We start from the raw sequence: 19,495 nt of genomic DNA on the forward strand, positions 1-19,495 counted from the left end.
GGTTAGCGCCTCCGGCAATGGCGGAGCTCCTCCGATCAGGAGGAACTTGCTCCGTGGAAAGCAGGGTCTGAACCGCCACGGTGAAGGCGGAGACCCTTGGAAATCACAGGCGGAAGAGCCTGTGAACTTGGGATTCGGCTGGCACCTTTTGCGCCCCCCCTACTCGCGGGGAGACCCGGTATCGGGAATCCGGAGCAACGTGGGGTGAGTGGCGCGGTGCTTTGAATCGACCGCTTCTTTCACGAAGTGAAGCCGCATTGCTGCTGTCGGAGAGTGCTGACTTTTTCCTGTGGACAATTGGATTTTAAACAACAACCCGTGAATAGAACGGAAAATTGGATTTCTAAATACCTTAATTCGGCATCGAACGGGGAAGGCTCAAAACAGGAAGTCCGCCTCCCCTTTTTGTAAATAGACTGAAGCAAAGTATTCGTAAGCTAAGGTTTTGGAAAGCTTCATGTAAAGGATCAAACTTCCATTGATTGAAATTATTAAACCCCCCTTGGAAGCAGGGGAAGAGGGGGGAAATTTTGACCAAGCGTGCCTGCAGGAGAGAGTGGAAAACTAAATTACCACGTCTCTGAACCTGGGAACGGGCTGCAAAAAGAAAAAAGGAAAAAGTCCATTGACGGTGAACAGTACATATTTGACAGCTAGCTACAAGAGAAAGATACTGTTTCCATTGTCCGCTTCTGCGTTTTAAAAGAAGAAAAAGTAACTGAAAATTGATACTATTTTTCACCTTTGGAACTGTGTTGGAAAGGACTGAGTTTTTGAAACTGTTACAAGAGTGGAGCGGAGGCATCCAGCTGTAAGATAAGGACTGTGAGAAACCAGAGTTTGACCTTAAACATCCCAAGAATGTCGGTTAGGGAAGATTTAGTGTCTGCATTTTATAAGACAAACTATTTGTTGGAAAAGCTTCATAAACAGATAGATGCTATGGCTACTAAAATTGACATCTTGGGATCAAAAGTGGGTATCAACACAGAAGTTGTCAAGGATCCGGCACAGGAATCTATCATAACTGAACAAATCGTTGAAAAGGAGAAGGAGAAAGTTGCTGTGGTCGAACCTAAAGTAATACAAGGGGGAGCCTTAACCTTACAGATGCAAATTGAGGATTACAAATTGAGGCCCTTTATGATTGAAACTAGAAAAAGCCAGATCTTGAAGATTGGAGCCTGGCCTGGTCTGGAAAAGGAAAGTTGGAGAGATTCCCCAATGCAGGGATCAATTGACTTTTGGGATATGGATTTGGGTCAGGAGGAGATTGGAGCTTTTGGGGCCTTTGGATTTGGAGGAACTTTGAAACAAGATTTGGAATGCTTTATGGATCCTAGCTTTAACTATGGAAATCTGGCTGTCCTGTTAAGAAGGAATAAAGGCATTGTTGGGATGGAGCTCCCTTGAGATCTGCTTTTTAGCACTAAAGTCTATGAAGAAGATTGGCAGAAGGGACGTGAAGAAGAGTTAAGAGCTTCGGATATAAGATCTCCAGGTTGATGGACTGTCTGGAGTTGACAGAAGGGACGGCAGAGGCCGAAACCAGGGAGAGGAGACGGTGGAAGAAGATTGGGAATTTAAAGTTTATATTTGGAAATTTTGTAAAAATTTAATGAGGGAGAGAAAAATCGTGGAATGAAATTTTTATGACCCTAGTGGAAATGTTTTAAGAGATTAAGTTCAAATAGATATATTAATTTTAAGGAGAAATAAGATTAAAAAAAAAAAAGCAAAAACGGATTGTTAATTGGTGAAAGAAGAGAATGTAAAATTATAGTACATTAAGATAGATTATAAGGACAAAATAAAGAGGGAAAGGATTTGCTGAAATATTTAACTGAATTAGAATACAAAAAAGGGAGGTGGGAGGAGGTCAAGGAAACAAGCAAATGAAAGATATATTATGTGAAGGTTTGATGTGTTTCTTGCTTTTGTTTTTCCTTTTTCCTTAATCTTTTTCCCCCTTTTTATTTTTATTGTATCCTTTTTTATTGTGATACATTGTTTTGTTTTTTGTTTAATTTGGTATTTTTCTGTTTTATCTGTAACCTTTAAAACCTTAATAATTTTTTTTTAAAAAAAACACATTTTATTTGCAGCTGCAGAGCTAAGTCCTGATATAATGCTTCTGACACATTTCCTAATGCACCAGGAGAGCAGTCCATTGGGAACAGGCAACATGAAACATTCCTAATTCACAACCTGTCCAGAAATCAACCCACACAATCAGGTTGGTCATAACAGGGAAAACCCATGAGCTCTTGACCACTAGTGGCTGGGAAATAGTTCATTCAGCAGCCATTTCCCTCACTGGAAGATGGGAACAACAACAAAAAAATTCCTTCCAGTTGCACCTTAGAGACCAACTAAGTTTGTTATTGGTATGAGCTTTCGTGAAGAAGTGTGCATGCACACGAAAGCTCATGCTAATTGTTGTTTGGTCGTTTAGTCGTGTCCGATTCTTCATGACCCCATGTACCATAGCACACCAGGCACTTCTGTCTTCCACTGCCTCCCACAGTTTAGTCAAACTCATGCTGGTAGCTTTGAGAACACTGTCCAACCATCTCGTCCTCTGTCGTCCCCTTCTCCTTCTGCCCTCCATCTTTCCCAACATCAGGGTCTTTTCCAGGGAGTCTTCTCTTCTCATGAGGTGGCCAAAGTATTGGAGCCTCAGCTTCACGATCTGTCCTTCCAGTGAGCACTCAGGGCTGATTTCCTTCAGAATGGAGAGGTTTGATCTTCTTGCAGTCCATGGGACTCTCAAGAGTCTCCTCCAGTACCATAATTCAAAAGCATCGAATCTTCGGCGATCAGCCTTCTTTATGGTCCAGCTCTCACTTGCATACATCACTACTGGGTAGACCGTAGCTTTAACTATACGGACCTGAGACCAACTAAGTTTGTTATTGGTATGAGCTTTCATGTGCATGCACACTTCTTCACGAAAGCTCATACCAATAACAAACATAGTTTGTCTCTAAGGTGCTACTGGAATGAATTTTTTTTTTTGCTTTTGTTTCAAGTACAGCAGACCCACATGGCTGCCTGCCTGTAACTGGAAGATGGGAGTCTTTTACCTTTCCCCGGGACTACAGCTTACAACAGGGATGGGGAACTTGTGGCCCTCCAGATGTTGCAGCATTGCAACTCCCACTATCCTAGGCCACTTGTCATGCTGGCTGGGGCTGATGGGAACAGGAGTTCAAGAACATCTGGAGGACCAATGGCTCCCCACCTCTGCTTTTGAGAGCAAGAATTCCTGCACTGAAGAGGGTTGGACTAGATGAGCCTCGTGGTCCCTTCCAGCTCTATGATCCAAGATTCAAGTATAGATGGTGGAGGGATAGGGGAAAATATTAGATTGTGCCCACATTTCTTTAAACAGCTACTGCTTCTAAGACATATAGATTTCAACTTTATACCGGGAATATGGTTAAAGGTAAAGGTAAAGGGGACCCCTGACCATTAGGTCCAGTCGTGGCCGACTCTGGGGTTGCGGCGCTCATCTCGCTTTATTGGCCGAGGGAGCCGGCATACAGCTTCCGGGTCATGTTGCCAGCATGACTAAGCCGCTTCTGGCAAACCAGAGCAGCACATGGAAACGCTGTTTACCTTCCCGCTGGAGCGGTACCTATTTATCTACTTGCACTTTGACGTGCTTCTGAACTACTAGGTTGGCAGGAGCAGGGACTGAGCAAAGGGAGCTCATCCCGTTGCGGGGATTTGAACCTTCTGATCGGCAAGTCCTAGGCTCTGCGGTTTAACCCACAGCGCCACCCGCGTCCCCGGGAATATGGTTAGTTTCTGCAAAATCCAAAAGTGCTACCCCATTCTTGTCTCTGATACATTAGGATCTTGCTTACTAAGGGATGAGACAATAAATATGTCAGCCTTCTAGGTACACCTGCTGTAAAATAGTAGTTAACATTAGCACTTTTCATCTGCAACATGCTTTGCCATTTTCATGTATGCCCATCTCACAATTCTGCAGAGGAGCTCGCTATTACTCCCATTTTATGGATGGGGAAGTGAGGCTGAGAAACAGCGACTCGCCCGAGGCCATGCAAAGTCTGATGCAGATTAGCATCTGAACCCAGGAGCTTCCAGACTGAAATCAAACCCACCATCTATTGCAGCACACTGGACTTCAGGCTCTGTAAGATGACTAGCGTGCACTAATCCTGTACCTTACTATGCATTCCCAGAGGCTGATGCAGAAGTGCCGAGTCCCACCGCACCAGATAATCGAGTTCTATCTTCCGAGAAGCTGCAGCAAGTTTAACCAAGGTGGCAGCAATAAACGGACAAGTACTTTAAGAGAGGAGGGAGAATGGCCTTGGTTGATGTGCCTCCCTAGCGCATCGCGAAATCCCCAACACTGGTAGGCCACATCTATAATTCACACTGAAAACCAGGCTTTGCTTTCCACCTATTAGCTCAGAGTTGTTGCTCTGCAGGAGCTTCAAGCCAGCTGCTACCCTCTGCTTTGTCTTGCGATGCAGCCAGAAACCCCACCCTGCACTACTCGCCAATGGAGCAGCTGAAATAATTCAGAGTTCCCTTTAATCCAATCCATCCCGAAACAACCCATGGCCCTTGTTAAACGTGGGCTCCAGCTTCCTGCTCTACCAATCAGCCTGGTCCAGAGGGGCTCCATCTGAATACAAATAAACAAAATAAGCTTGCCGTTTTGCCAGCAAGAACGGACGGCACTCCGATCTTTGTCCTTCAGCTCCCGAAAGTGGAACCCTCCCCCCCGTCAAACCCAAGAGAGCAACTTACACTGCGAAGAAGCCGGTTTCCACAGAAGCCTCCTCAGGCCAAGTGATGCTACAGAAACTGCATGGCGTTAGTTATTAGCAGAACACACAGAGAGAGACGGCAGCATTTGATGCTCTGAATTCCCTCTCCCCCAGAGGCAGAGTTACTATGCAGTTTGGTGGTGACCCACCCACTGCAGCAGTAGCAGCAGAGATGTAGCCAGACTGCCGAGAGCAAATGCTCTCCTGCAAGCACAGAAAGATTCACATCTGAGGCACTGGTCCGTAGGAAGTGACGGAAATACAAAGGAACAGAATCAGCACCCTTGCAGGCTGCCCAACCTGCAGCCAAGGCATGCGAGCTCTTCAATACACCCCACCCTGACTTCTTCTCAGCCACCAGTACTTTGCAGGCTTACTGTACAGTGGTACCTCGGGTTACAGATGCTTCAGGTTACAGACGCTTCAGGTTACAGACTCCGCTAATCCAGAAATAGTACCTCGGGTTAAGAACTTTGCTTCAGGATGAGAACAGAAATCGCGCAGCACGGCAGCAGTGGGAGGCCCCATTAGCTAAAGTGATACCTCAGGTTAAGAACAGTTTCAGGTTAAGAATGGACCTCCAGAATGAATTAAGTTTTTAACCCGAGGTACCACTGTATTGCCAGTATGTTGGCTACTGTTCAGAGCTCCTTGGAGAAACGATGGGATTCTGGGCATGGTATGAGAGCCCGTGATGCAGCCACCCTGCTGAAGCTAAAGCAGTTCTTCCTACTAAGGACTCAGGATCACAGCCTTACTAAACTAAGCAGTCAGACTATCCCAATCCCGAACACATTTTCCTGGAAGTAAGTGCTGCTGATTTCAATGCAACTTACAGATGGAGGGGGTCATAGTTGTACCTAACTACTCCATACCTGCAGCAAAACAAACCTACATACAAGAGCAGCTTCTGCAAAGTATCTAAAACATAATGGGTGGCCTTCCAATATCCAGGGAACAGCATGTCTTCATTTGAACCTTCCTGCATGTATTGAGCTTCAAAAAACAAAGGTCCAGATTTAGAAAATCATGGACCACCAAGGTTAACAAAAAAAAAACAAGGCCTGTTTTAGGGACTGTACCCCTAAATTGGAAGCGTTTGTCCAGGATAATCCATTAAAGGCTCATTCTTGATGGCCTTTGGTGGAAGACTAGATCAAGATTTGAGGAAATTCTCTCTAGTTCTACTAATGATAAAGGTAAAGGGACCCCTGACCATTAGGTCCAGTCGTGGACGACTCTGGGGTTGCGGTGCTCATATTGCTTTATTGGCCGAGGGAGCCAGTGTACAGCTTCCGGGTCATGTGGCCAGCATGACTAAGCCACTTCTGGGGAACCAGAGCAGCGTACAGAAACGCCGTTTACCTTCCCGCCACAGCGGTACCTATTTACCTACTTGCACTTTGATGTGCTTTCGAACTGCTTGGTTGGCAGGAGCAGGGACCGAGCAACAGGAGTTCATCCCGTTACCGGGATTCGAACTGCCAACCTTCTGATCGGCAAGTCCTAGGCTCTGTGGTTTAACCCACAGCGTCACCCGCGTCCCTACTGATATTATAGCCATATATATTTTAAAGACACTGTTAGGTGCCCTGCGGTGGGCTTGGGGAGAATCCTTTTAGAATTATACTAAATTATACTATATTTGGCCAATAAAGCGAGATGAGCACCGCAACCCCAGAGTTGGTCACGACTGGACCTAATGGTCAGGGGTCCCTTTACCTTTAGACTGTATTTACTCCAGGAAGTGCCTTCCAGACATTGTTGGACTCCCATCATCCCTGACTACTAGCCATACTGGAATGGGTAGATGGGAGTTGTGGTCCAACTACATCTGGAAGACACCACATTGGCTACCCCTACTTTACTCAGTAATGCCCCTAGACCTCTCACTGCTCATCCTCCTGTCTCTACATTGCTACTTCCCTCGTATTAAACAAATTGAGACCTTTTCCCTTACCCCATTTCTCCCTCCTGTATGTGTCAGAAGCTGTAGCTTAGTGAGTGAGTGCTCTGCATGCAGAAAGTCTCGGGTTCAATCCCCAGCCTCCCCAGGTAGGGCTGGGAAGGGCTTCTGTCTGAAACCCTGGAGAGCTGCTGGCAGTCAGTGTAGACAGTACTGAGCTAGATGGGTAAAGGTGAGCTAGATAGATCAATGGTCTGACTCAATATAAAGGAAGCTTCCTATTGTTATAAGGGAAAAAACTGCTTCTTTTCCCTTATGGGGGATCCAAGAGGCCGTACAGAGTCCTTAAGTAGGTTCCCTATTGGAAGGAGAAAACAACAGAGGCCAACCAGAGAATACTGAGAAGCAAAGCAGTTTAATAAGCCTGATCTTTATTAAACTGTTGCAACAGGGTCCCCCACACAGGGAGGGAGGAGAGGAACCCCAAACAATGGCGTGCAAGCCCTTATATAGACTTTTGAAATTGCCCACCTTGTAGCTCAAGACCACCCCCCAAAGCATCATACAAACATCACAGAAGGAGGCGTTCTCCAACAGAAATACATGACAGGGGGCAGTCTACCACAGAAATCCTATTTGTCGGGATACCTGACAATGGTCACTGATTGCTCCACCTGGGCAGCCTGGCCATTCCTTTTGAAATGCTAAATACTTAGTTCCTGAATCCAGGTCCCAGGCTCACCACAGAGCCTAGGACTTGCCGATCAGAATCCCCGCAACGGGGTGAGCTCCCGTTGCTCGGTCCCTGCTCCTGCCAACCTAGCAGTTCAAAAGCACGTCAAAGTGCAAGTAGGTAAACTCTGGCGGGAAGGTAAACGCCGTTTCCGTACGCTGCTCTGGTTCCCCAGAAGCGGCTTAGTCATGCTGGCCACCATGACCCAGAAGCTGTACGCTGGCTTCCTCGGCCAATAAAGTGAGATGAGCACCGCAACCCCAGAGTTGTCCGTGACTGGACCTAATGGTCAGGGGTCCCCTTTACCTTTACCTTTATGCCCTTAAGACAGAATTTGAGCAAAGAGACAATGGGGAGGCTTTCCCGTTTTTCTTCCTCACTGCAGAGAATATTTGAGGTCACTGGAAGAGTCAAAATGGTTTCAGGATTGCTCTCCTGTACTCCTGTAGACATGTGGTTTATATACTTATGCACATGTTTGCCTTGTAAATTTATGAACATAAGATTTATATATATGAGACCTTAGAATTCCTATAGCACTATGTTCCTAAATTATGAGTCAAAATAGAAAAGTATACAGTGAAGCACCAGACCCATCTTTTAATGGCATGTCAAGACACACAACCCTTGTCAACTGCTACCCTCCAACATGCCTGTCTTCAAAGGGAAGACATGCATGCCAGGCTCCCTAATACATATTTACCCCATTTGAGTTAACAGGAAAGCCAAAACGTTAAAACAGGTACTGGGTGGGGCTGGGCTCTGCCTCAAGTGCAAGATAAGCACTTTGTTGAATGGTTTCTTTAAATGTAAAGGTTCATCATTGTTCCACCTAATGTGTATGTCTTTAAGGGGCCAGAGCAAGGGCCAGAGCAAGATAACGAGACCCAGCTTTACAGCTGTGAAACATAGCAGGTGCTGCTGAGTTGCATTGATTAAGGTGTGTCAGCATTTGCATGTAGTATATAAGGAGCAGCACCTAGCTCTCCCATTACCCTGGGGGTTGGGTTGGTGGTTGGGTCTGGTTTGTTGTTAATGTATTTAGTGTATAAGGAGTTTTTGTTTTTGTAATTAAAACCTTGTTTAAGTTATTTTTGAGTCCCTTTCTTTTTAATGCATGGTCTCCCCAGCAAGCTCTCTGCAGCGCTACCATATAGCCAACATGCAAATAGCCAACATCTTTGGTTATGGGCCCAGCTGCTGAGTGGATGACTGCATATTTTTGGACTCTGAGAAAGGTTTGAAAACTCCTTCTCCTGTTAGTGTAGTTTTTGTGGGTCTGGAAGATTTCCAGAATGGTTGACCGGGTTCCTGAAGCTGAGAAGGCTCTGGTCTTCCCACAGCTAACAGATGAGAACTATAGTTTATGGTCTTTTCGGGTGGAGGCGCTTTTGACCTCTAGGGAAGTATGGACCTATGTAACTGAAGACCCTCCTGACCCTGTAACTAATGCTTGGTCGAAAGGAGATGCAAAAGCCAGGGCGATAATTAATTTGGCAGTCAGCGACCAGCAAGTAGTCTATATAAGGAATAAGAAAACTGCCAAAGAAATGTGGGACAGTCTTGCAGCAGTGCATGTTAGAAAAGAGTCAGCGTCTGCATTGACGTTTTTCAAGCAGCTGTACCAGACGAAGTTGCAGCCTGGTGGTGATTTGGCAGCACACTTGAAACGTCTGGAGGCAATACGCGGCGAATTAATTCGAAGGGACATGGACATACCTGATATTCAGTATGTTTTTATCATTCTTTGTTCCCTTAACGAGGACTTTGATGGTGTAGCTAGCCAGATATCTGCCGTCCCACCAGCACAATTAACTGTGGAAGGGGTAACGGCAAGATTAATGGGCGAGTTGGATAGAAGGGAGGCTTGTGCCATAAGTACTCCTATTTCCAGAAGTAATGAGGAACGCCATATGCAAACTTGTGGTGATGCGACTGCATTTAAAGCTGCAAAGCGTTGTTGGTTCTGCAATAAGCAAGGACATTTTGCAAAGAACTGCAGAGCCAAAAGAAAGCAAAGTACTCCCAAGCCTGTTTCTGCTCGTCAGTCACGGGTGTCATCTCAGCAGCCAACATCGCACCGTAAAGACAGAAACGAGCCGCGAGCTTTTCACGCTCGGACTGCAGATCATAAAAGAATTAAAGGTGCCAAGTGGAATTCTTTTATTGTGGACTCAGGAGCTTCTCACCACGTTTGCAACAATCGAAGCTTGTTTATTTCTTTCGAAGAGGAAATTGGTAATGTACATTTAGCCAATTCACAAGTCTTGCAGTCACTTGGCAGGGGTACTGTTAAACTTGACTCTTTAAACATAACAATAGCGAACTGCATTTACTGCCCGTCAGTGGACAACTTATTATCAGTAAGGTGTTTTGCTCGTCAAGGCATAAGTGAGCGTTTCTTAAATTCAATGTGTGAGTTTTTTGAGGGGAACAAACGTCTATTGTATGCCCGGGACTCTGATGGTTTATATAGACTGTATTTTCGCACCTACTCCCAATTGCCTATAAATTGCAGAGCAGCACAGTCAAGCCAGGGGTTGAGGAATGCAAGGCCTCATTCCGGGTGTCTCCACGAGGCGCACAGAATTCTGGGACACTTGAATTTTGCTGATGTAATTAGGACGAAGAATATTGTTAATGGCCTCAACTTAAAGCCATGTAAATTCTTTATGCAATGTTTATCCTGTTGCAAGAATAAGATTAAGGTTGCACGCAAGGGTAGGTGCTCAGATAGGAAAGTAACTGAGCCATTTGAGCGTGTACATTGTGATTTAGTTGGGCCACTCCCACCATCATTAGGAGGTTCTAAGTACTGGCTTACCCTCATAGACCAGTATAGTAGATATTGTTGGACTTATGCAATAGCTGACAAGTCCCAAGCATTTGAGAAGTACAAAGTTTTTTGCAACTGGGTAAAAACGCACTTTAACAAACCAATTAAGAACCTGTTCTCTGACCGGGGCGGGGAATTTGTTTCTGAGGATTTTGAGAAATTCCTGGAAGCGCAGGGGACTACTCATGAGTTATCTTGCCCCCGAAGTCCCTGGCAAAATGGGCTTGTTGAAGTTGTGCAGCGTGACCTGCAGGCAGGGGTTAAAACGTATCTGCACGATGCTAATCTGCCCAAAGACTTTTGGGCTGAAGCGCTTAATGCGTTTTGTTATGTCAGAAATCGCAGTTATCATTCTGGTTTAGATGTCACCCCCTATGAGAAGCTGTTTAAAAAACGCCCTAATCTGAAATACCTACGCATTTGGGGTTCAGATGTAATTATGCATTATCCCGCTAAGCAGAAATTGGGTGAGCGTAGTGTCCAGGGTAAATTAATGGGCTACCAGCAGGGGGCGTACAGAATTTACATACCAGCAACTGGCAAATTTCATATTACCAGAAGCATGATACAAACTGTAAATTGGAATGGAGTTGCTGTTTTCCAAGATACTGATGGTATAGATAATACTGAGGAAGAAGAAGCAGCAGCAGCAGCAGCAGCAGCAGGAAATGGTGCTTCTGAATTAATGGAAAAAGACAAAAAGCCTGTTGAATCTGATAATTTGTTTGATGATTTAAAGTCACAGGCACCCGAGGGGAGGTTAGATACTCTTGAGTTTTCTGACCGTGAGCTTAGCCTACAGGCATCTCTTCAATCTGACAGTGATGATTTACAACCTGAAACTAGTAATTTACTTAGTCCCATTAAGTCTGAGGAGTCTGACTCTCCTTCTGGACTAAGACGTTCAGATAGAAAGAGGCAGAAGCCACAACGATTTGCAGATGAACATTTTAATACTGTGTATGCCAATAAGGTGGTTTTTGAGCCAAAAAGCTACAGTGACATTCAGAATTTACCTAAGCACCAAGCTGCAAATTGGTATAAAGCTATGAACTCTGAGATAGCTTCTTTAAAAGAGCATAACACTTGGTCTCTTGTACCACAAACCCCAGATATGAGACTTATTGATTCAAAATGGGTTTATAGAGTTAAAATGAATGACAAAAATGAAGTTGTAAGGTACAAAGCAAGATTAGTTGCTAAGGGTTTTCAACAAATCCCAGGCGAAGATTATGATTTGTGTTATTCGCCAAGTGTAAAATATGAAACAGTTAAACTTTTGTTAAAAGATGCATCACAACGTGGACATTCTGTTTATCACCTAGATATAAAAACTGCATATTTGTTTGCCGATTTAAAAGAACAAATTTTTATGCGTGTTCCTGAAGGCATAGATGCTGCTGAAGGTTTGGTATGCAAATTAAATAAATCCCTTTATGGTCTGCACCAAAGTGGAAGGAATTGGCACCAAACTTTAGCAAAAGAATTGCTGGCTATTGGTTTTTCACAAGGAAAGGCAGACAATTGTGTATTTATAAAGGAAAGGGCAAACTCTGTGACAAAAATATGTGTGTATGTAGATGATGTGTTAATTTCTACAAAAACTAAACAGGAATATGAAGAGGTAGTTTCACAGTTACAGAAGAAATTTGATGTGGTGGAATTAGGCATAGCTAAAAATTACTTATCCATGCAAATTAAGAAAGGCAAAAATGGATCTTTTCTGGTTCATCAAACTGCAAAAATTGATGACCTTGTTGAAATGCTACGTTTAGAAAATGCAAATGGGAAGGAAACGCCTATGGTGTGTGGTTTCACCTTTACAGGTAAAGATAAGCCATTTCCTAACAAAACTTTGTATCGTTCTGCTATAGGCAAGCTAAATTTCATTCAAAGAATCTCAAGACCAGATATAACTTATGCTTTTCACTTTCTGGCAAAATTTGTGGAAAAACCTACTACACAATGTTTCTCTGCTCTTAAGAGAGTGGTAATGTACCTTAAACATACCAAACATTATAGGTTGCAGTTTACATCAGGTATTGACAAAGGTTTTGAAATTTTCTGCGATGCATCTCATGCAGTGGAACAAAATAATTGCAGGGGTGTGTCTGGTATGGTGTTTTGTTATAATGGTTGTCCGTTTGAATGGAAGTCCCAGACACAAACCATTATTTGTCTCTCCACAACAGAGAGTGAATTATGTGCATGCGTTCAGGCCACTCGTGATGTAGAATGGTATCTGCAAGTATTCGCAGACCTACAGATGCAAGTAACACTACCAGTTAAAGTTTACCTTGATTCCCAGAGTGGACTTGCTATCCTATGTTCAGAAAACAATACGCAGCGCACCAGAGTCTTAAGATTACGTTTGGAGTTTGTAAAGAAATTAATTGCTGACGAAATGATTGTATTTGAATATGTCCCAGGTGATAATCAAATTGCGGACATTTTTACAAAAGCACTTCCAAAGGTTACACATGAAAAACATGTACAAAGTATGCTTTATGTTTTTGTTCCACAATGATGAACCGCAGGGGAAATGTTGAATGGTTTCTTTAAATGTAAAGGTTCATCATTGTTCCACCTAATGTGTATGTCTTTAAGGGGCCAGAGCAAGGGCCAGAGCAAGATAACGAGACCCAGCTTTACAGCTGTGAAACATAGCAGGTGCTGCTGAGTTGCATTGATTAAGGTGTGTCAGCATTTGCATGTAGTATATAAGGAGCAGCACCTAGCTCTCCCATTACCCTGGGGGTTGGGTTGGTGGTTGGGTCTGGTTTGTTGTTAATGTATTTAGTGTATAAGGAGTTTTTGTTTTTGTAATTAAAACCTTGTTTAAGTTATTTTTGAGTCCCTTTCTTTTTAATGCATGGTCTCCCCAGCAAGCTCTCTGCAGCGCTACCATATAGCCAACATGCAAATAGCCAACACACTTACCATAAAACTCAAGTACAAGGCAGCCTTGTCTCTTGCTTTATATCAAGAGAGAAGAAAAACAAGGCTTTTCACTCCACGGCTAGGTAAATATTAACTCTGCTCTCCCATTCCAAGGTGGTTTAATTATAGCCGCACCCAATGGAGATCTGTGGTCGCTTACAGCCATTGGGACTCTGTAAAGCCGCACGGAAGACGTCAAGGGATATTAATTGTTAAACAGGTCGGCTTGCTGAGTGAAATGAAAATCGGCATGCAGGAGGAAAGAGCGAATAGAGGAAGCACTTCATACAGCTTGAACAGAACTATACTTGTCTAATAACAACGTAAGGAGAGCCCGCAGGATCAGGCCAAGGGCCTATCTTGTCCAGCATCCTGTTTTCACCCCCCCTTCCCTTTCCCCTATGAAAATAATACAGTAGTTTCATTTTAATTATTGTATATACCCTGGCTCCTACTTTCCAGTCAAAATTCACTCAAGAGGCTTCTAACAATTAAGGCCTATCACAAAATAATACATGACCCCAGGGGGAAGGGAGACTGGTAGAAAGAGGAGAAAGATGGAGGGTGTTTGGGACAAATCTCACTTCAGGTTTCTTTGTTTCCTGCATTGAGTGCGTCCCACTTGCCTTGCCATGCCTTGCTTGATTTGTTTATTTTATCCATTTTAAAATATCCTGGACACTCAAAATCAGGAGTTTGATGACTGCAGAGAGAAGGAGAGTTTGGGTTCTGCCTCCCTCACCCCAACACACACTTTACTGTTTTTGGGTGTCATGCTAAACCAGAGTTTAGCGTGACAAGAATGAACCAATTAACCTTGGGCTTCTGCACGTCTTGGGCTCTAGGAATCCTGCTCCATTAAGAAAAGCCCTTCTGGAGCTACTGCCCATAACATGAACTTTTATTTATTTAAAAGAGATTTTTCTCTCTCCAAATATCCCATTCCTTTCTGAAAACCCTCTAAAGTCTGAACAGCTTGGTAGGTTTCTGGAGGAAACATCGGCATTAGATCCATTTCAGTCCGGTTTCCGTCCTGGTTTTGGGACGGAGACTGCTCTGGTTGCCCTAACCGATGATCTCCGTAGACAACTGGATCGAGGCGGGTCAGGACTGCTGATCCTTTTAGATTTGTCAGCAGCCTTTGACATGGTCGATCATGATCTTCTGGACCACCGCCTCGCAGACGTGGGGATACAGGGCATAGCCCGTAACTGCTTGTGCTCTTTTATCTCTGGTCGGGGACAGAGGGTGGCACTAGGGAGGGAAATGTCGTTGCGCCACTCCTTGGTGTGTGGAGTGCCGCAGGGCGCAATTCTCTCCCCGATGCTTTTTAACATCTTTATGCGCCCCCTTGCCCAGATTATCCGGAGCTTTGGGCTGGGCTGTCACCAATATGCTGATGACACTCAGCTCTATCTGCTGATGGATGGCCACACCGACTCGACCCCAAACACACTGACCAGATGCTTGGAAGCTGTGGCTGGATGGTTTCGTGGGAGCCGATTGATACTAAATCCTTCGAAGACAGAGGTCCTATGGCTAGGTCGGGATAGCATGGGGATGAGGGACCAACTCCCTTCTCTTGCGGGGGCCCAATTAGTGCCATTGCCTTCCGTTAAGCGTTTGGGTGTAATCCTTGATGCCTCCCTTTCCATGGAGGCGCAGGTTACAGCAACAGCCAAGGCGACATTTTTCCACCTTCGCCGCATCAAGCAGTTGGTCCCTTACCTTTCCCGCCCTGACTTGGCCACAGTGATTCATGTGACGGTCATCTCCAGGCTTGACTACTGTAATTCGCTCTACGCGGGGCTGCCCTTGAAGCTGTCCCAGAAACTCCAGCGGGTGCAGAATGCTGCAGCGAGGCTCCTCACGGGGTCTCTGCCATGGGAGCATATTCACCCAGTGCTTTTCAAGCTGCACTGGCTCCCGGTGGAGTACAGGGTCAGATTTAAGGTGCTGCTTTTGACCTTTAAAGCCCTTCACGGCCTAGGACCCTCGTACCTACGGGACCGCCTCTCCTGGTATGCCCCACGGAGAGCCTCAAGGTCCATAAATAACAACACCCTAGTGGTCCCGGGCCCTAAGGAAGTTAGATTGGCTTCGACCAGAGCCAGGGCCTTTTCAACTCTGGCTCCGGTCTGGTGGAACGCTCTGCCTCATGAGACCAGGGCCCTGCAGGATCTGATTTCTTTCCGCAGGGCCTGTAAGACAGAGTTGTTCCGCCTGGCCTTTGGCTTGGAGCCAATTTGATTCCCTCCCTCCCTCCCTCTCTCTCTCTTTTTTTCTTTCTTTCTTTTCCTTCTCCTCCTGCGATGAGGCTACATTTTAATATTTTAATGTTCCATTATTTTAATGTTGTATTTTATTTTTGTTTTTAAGTTTGTAATCATTCATCTTGTTTTTATTATTGCTTGTAAGCCACTCTGAGCCCGGCCTTGGCTGGGGAGGGCGGGGTATAAATTATTATTATTATTATTATTAAAGTCAAGTATTACATTTCTTTCAGAGCATATACAAGTGGCAAAAGGCTAATACTATCACAGTATGATCATTTCAGCACCATTACTCCCAAAGCCTCACCTGGATCTACCAATTTACTCTCTTCATAAAAGCTAAAAGCTGGTACTGTTTCCTATAAGGTAAAGGTAAAGGGACCCCTGACCATTAGGTCCAGTCGTGACTGACTCTGGGGTTGCGGCGCTCATCTCGCTTTATTGGCTGAGGGAGCCAGCGTACAGCTTCCGGGTCATGTAGCCAGCATGACTAAGCCGCTTCTGGCGAACCAGAGCAGCGCACGGAAACGCTGTTTACCTTCCCGCCGGAGCGGTACCTATTTATCTACTTGCACTTTGACGTGCTTTCGAACTGCTAGGTTGACAGGAGCAGGGACCGAGCAACAGGAGCTCACCCCATCGTGGGGATTCGAACCGCCAACCTTCTGATCGGCAAGTCCTAGGCTCTGTGTTTTAACCCACAGTGCCACCCACATCCCTACTGTTTCCTATAGCACACAGCTATTTCCCCCCACTGTGATTTATTCCCATGGCCAGTATTTGCACACTTCATATACAATTCTATCCAAACAGCAAACGTGGGGAAGAGGAGAAAAAAGGGGCTTAAGGCTGAAACTGGAGTCCAACAACATCTGGAGGGCCACAGGCTCCTCATTCTTGCAGTACAGTGTCCATCTGTGAGACTCAAAAGACCAGTTGGGTGGTATTTACTCCATTAATGTGACAGCGTCCACACCCTGGGAAACGGCTTCAGCTAGCTGGCTGAACCAGCTGTAATGGATGGAAACTGCCAGTGAGTTGGGGACTTCTCCTACATGACAAGACTCCGGCAGATTGACTGGATGAGACCAATACGGGTCCAACAGCCAAGGAGAAGGTTTCTGCATGTGCTGTAGAGGGAAGTGAGGGGCAGAATGGGCTCATCAACTTGGGAAGGTAGCCCATCTAGGGGAAGGAAAACTCTGATCCTAAACTTCCACTATCTTGCAGGATATTTTCAAGAGAAGGCTAAGGAGTAAATGCTTACACAAATCTGGAGTGGAGTCCCTAAGACCATGGGTAGGCAAACTAAGTCCGGGAATCAGTGTGTTTTTACATGAGTAGAATGTGTGCTTTTATTTACCGTATTTTTCACCCTATAGGACGCACCGTCCCATAAGGCGCACCTAGTTTTTTGGGGGGGAAATAAAGGGGAAAAAATTATTTTTCCCCCCCCCAGGCGCAGGGCTGGGGCGGGGGAGGCCCAAGCTTCCCCTGACCCCAGTCCCCAAACAGGCAGCTCTCTGCAAGCTGTGGGAGCCCAGCGCTGGCTCCCGCTGCTTGCTGAGAGGTCCGCGAAGCCTGGACGCGCTGAGCTCAGCGCGCGCAGGCTTCAGCATGCAGGCAACTCTCCGCAAGCAGCGGGAGCGCTCCTGCTGCTTGAGGAGAGGTCCGCGAAGCCTGGAGAGCGAGAGGGGTCGGTGCACACCGACCCCTCTCGCTCTCCAGGCTTCAGCGAAAGCCTGCATTCATCCCATAGGATGCAAACATATTTCCCCTTCATTTTTGGAGGGGGAAAAGTGCGTCCTATAGGGCGAAAAATACGGTAAAATGCATCTCTGGATTATTTGTGGGGCCTGTCTGGTGTTTTTACATGAGTAGAATGTGTGTTTTTATTAAAAATGCATCTCTGGGTTATTTGTGGGACATAGGAATTCGTTCATTTTTTCACCCAAAATATAGTCCAGCCCCCCACAAGGTCTGAGGGACAGTAGACCGGCCCCCTGCTGAAAAAGTCTGCTGACCCCTGAAGCTAAGACGGTTGGATGGCGCCTTGCATGACTTCTTTGGGCAACTCCTGCAACCAAGCTGATCCCAAACGTATTGCTCTGCCTTCCTTTGGACCATATCATTCTGCAGGAGGGACTTTGTCCCAGATTTTATGTTGTGAACAGACCTGATGTAGGGTGGTATATAGATCTCATAAAATAATAATAATCAGTGAGGCCGAGGGGGGAGTCTTGACGTTTGTGCAGCCCAGGACCTCACTACACACTGTCCAGACTTGCACCCCAGAGAAGTCACTTTGGTGCTGCTAACACAGCATTTTGCCCTCCATTGTATCTCAAGACAGATGCCAACATCATTTACTCTTTGAACAAGAGACACATGCAGGTTTAAAATCCTTGGCTTCTCATACCCGTGGTTGTTTCAAGACAATCTCATACGAACTCTGGTCTTCGGATGCAAGCAATCTACTTAGGCCACTTCACAAATACTGATTTCTCCCCCCCCCCACTATGAAGCACTGCTCCTATGTCAACAGATAGCACCAGCGAAAATCCCTTTGCTTCCACTCTCAAGACCCCTCTTGACACAGTCTATGAGGAGAGTTCGAAACAGGGGTGGCTGTGTTCAGACCAATGCTGTGAATCCCCCAGAGGTACAAAGGGCTAATTTGTTGTTAGTGTCTGAGTTGAACATTTTCCACACATCAACACCCATGCTGACAGTGCAGATCTCACAGGCCCAGATGCAGATAATATACCTCCACTCCATACAGAATAACAGTGGTACTGTTTTAGATGAAACCTATCCATTCTGAAGGAAATCAGCCCTGAGTGCTCACTGGAAGGATAGATCCTGAAGCTGAGGCTCCAATACTTAGGCCACCTCATGAGAAGAGAAGACTCCCTGGAAAAGACCCTGATGTTGGGAAAGATGGAGGGCACAAGGAGAAGGGGACGGCAGAGGACGAGATGGTTGGAAAGTGTTCTCGAAGCTACCAGCATGAGTTTGACCAAACTGTGGGAGGCAGTGGAAGACAGGAGTGCCTGGTGTGCTCTGGTCCATGGAGTCACAAAGAGTCGGACAAGACTAAACAACAACAACTGTTTCAGGTAGGAATTGGCGTGAACATGCTACTATCGCAGAGTAAACCTACATCAAATTACAGTGGTACCTTAGGTTACATACGCTTCAGGTTACATAGGCTTCAGGTTACAGACTCCGCTAACCCAGAAATAGTGCTTCAGGTTAAGAACTTTGCTTCAGGATGAGAACAGAAATCGTGCTCCGGTGGCGCGGCAGCAGGAGGAGGCCCCATTAGCTAAAGTGGTGCTTCAGGTTAAGAGCAGTTTCAGATTAAGAACGGACCTCCGGGACAAATTAAGTACTTAACCCGAGGTACCACTGTATACCTGTTAAAACATTCAAGTCTGTTTACAGCAAAGCAATCTATACAACTGACACACACTCACACATCCAAAAAAACAAAAAAACCACACCAGGAACATGTCCTTTAACAGTGGTATTCTTCTGGTGTAATTTTATTTAAGCAAGCACAAATATACAGACAGAGCCGAAAGGGAAGGATACACCAGAGGATTCTTGCATGACAATCTGCAGGAGGTAATTTGCAACATCCAGCAATACATGAAGTGGGGGCAGCTTTTCAGCTGCAATGAGGACAACCCTACTGTGGCATGCCCCCATTCAGTTGCCTACCGCGCGCTAGTTAAAGTAACAGGCTATTGCTATACAAGCTGCAGAGACCCACAGTTTGAAAAGGCAAAGCACAGCAGCTGGATTGGCAAGCAACACAAAGGAACAACAAACAAGGAAGAACCAAGAGATATAATTAGTTGGAAGAGCAGCAGCCCAGGTCGGATACACACTCGCAGCAGCTAGTGAAATGTTATGGAAGGCAGTAAACATAACAAATGTTATGGAAGGCAGCAGCATCTTTTCTGGTGGCCGCCCATGGAAGGCAGAGCA

The 19,495-nt window shown here is 45.5% G+C and overlaps 1 protein-coding gene across 7 annotated transcripts in view; it reads right to left on the bottom strand.

Annotated features, from left to right (window-relative positions):
- Positions 1 to 19,495, bottom strand: part of KLC4 (kinesin light chain 4) — a 78,647-nt gene that overhangs the window by 50,469 nt on the left and 8,683 nt on the right. Inside the window, exon 1 of one of the 7 annotated variants that reach the window (XM_081854726.1) lies at positions 4,792 to 4,911. The exons of the other annotated variants lie outside the window; for them this stretch is intronic. The gene's annotated coding sequence lies outside the window, so the exon portion shown is untranslated. Of the gene's footprint in view, positions 1 to 4,791; positions 4,912 to 19,495 lie in introns of those variants that run through there. 7 annotated transcript variants of the gene reach the window in all.

Source organism: Podarcis erhardii, assembly GCF_964252035.2.
Source record: "Podarcis erhardii genome assembly, chromosome: 3".
Taxonomy (NCBI): domain Eukaryota; kingdom Metazoa; phylum Chordata; class Lepidosauria; order Squamata; family Lacertidae; genus Podarcis; species Podarcis erhardii.